The sequence below is a fragment of the Aplysia californica genome, unplaced genomic scaffold (genome assembly GCF_000002075.1).
Source record: "Aplysia californica isolate F4 #8 unplaced genomic scaffold, AplCal3.0 scaffold00759, whole genome shotgun sequence".
In the NCBI taxonomy this organism is placed as follows: Eukaryota; Metazoa; Mollusca; class Gastropoda; order Aplysiida; family Aplysiidae; genus Aplysia; species Aplysia californica.
This window is the reverse complement of record NW_004798029.1, coordinates 367631-368892: the sequence shown is the minus strand read 5'-3', so window position 1 is coordinate 368892 and position 1262 is coordinate 367631.

Sequence of the window (1262 nt, the reverse complement as noted above, 5' to 3'; positions counted from 1 at the left end):
CCACCCCCCTCCCCCTTTTGGCCCTACATAAAGAAATTAACAAAATAAACATTTTTTTAAACTCCAGATTTATGTATCTCTGGAACACGACTTTTTAAAAAAAACGTTAAAAAGACCCATAAAAAGGTCATTTTTAAATGATAAGACAGTCATTTATTTTTCAAAACGTCTGCCTAATCCACGATTCCAGCGTCTCTTTCGTGAGTCATTGTAATCTGAACTAGGTTTAGTTTGATGAAATTAATCATCTTAAAGATCGCCGACTGAAATTGTGCTTTCTGGTTATTGGCAAACGTTTGATGATGCGCTGTTTTCAGAGCGCCTTAAAAATTCTGCATACTTTTATATTTTTCAAAATCTGTTTACTTTATCTGAAACCCAAAGAGACAGGTGGTTTCAGTAGCCTAGTGGTTAGACTACCAGACTCGTAATCATAATCATAAGATTATTCAGAATTGATTTTTGAGATATTCAAAGAACTGCACTGAAAAAAGCTTGACATGTTGTCAAACTAAGAAAAATTAAGGTCAAATGTCTCAAAACTAGGCACTGAGCCAATAGAACTGTATAATTCTGAAGTAGCGACCTGGCTTGATCCGATTCAATCCGATGATTTTGCGAGGCATTGTGCACTGAGTATAACATGAATCATATAAAGATCAAGGGAGATTCTGTAGTCAGTCACTGCAGTCTGCTTTACACAATTCGCTACCTTAGCATTACAAAGTTCTATCTGACATTTTTGGTCGTTTTGAGTTTTAAGACCATGAGGTCAGAAACCAAAATAATGTTCTGTCTGCTGTATCCAAATTGTAAGATAATTCAGATGCGTTATCAAGATATTCCACGAATTGCATTTTTAAAAAGCTTGACATATTAATTGAGAAACTCAAAAATGTTGACGCCAAATTTCTCTAAACTACGTACTGAGCAGACAGTACTTGACAATTAAGAGGTAGCGACCTGGCTTGCCCCGATTCAATTCGATGATTTTGATAGGTAGTGTGCACTGGGTATAAAAATAAAGACCAAGGGAGATTCTGATGCCAGTCTCTGTAGTCAGCTGTAGACAGTTATCTGTATGTGGGACAGTGCAGTTCTAGACTGCTAGGACAATAAACATGTGGCTGACACCACATAGCCTAGGCACAATCTTGTACATGATACGTAGATGATACGGGCAAATCGGGCGGGGTTTTGAGGATCTGGTTTCTAAGCTGTCGTGGTCTGTTGGTGCTAGCATTATTCCACCTGTGTGTGTG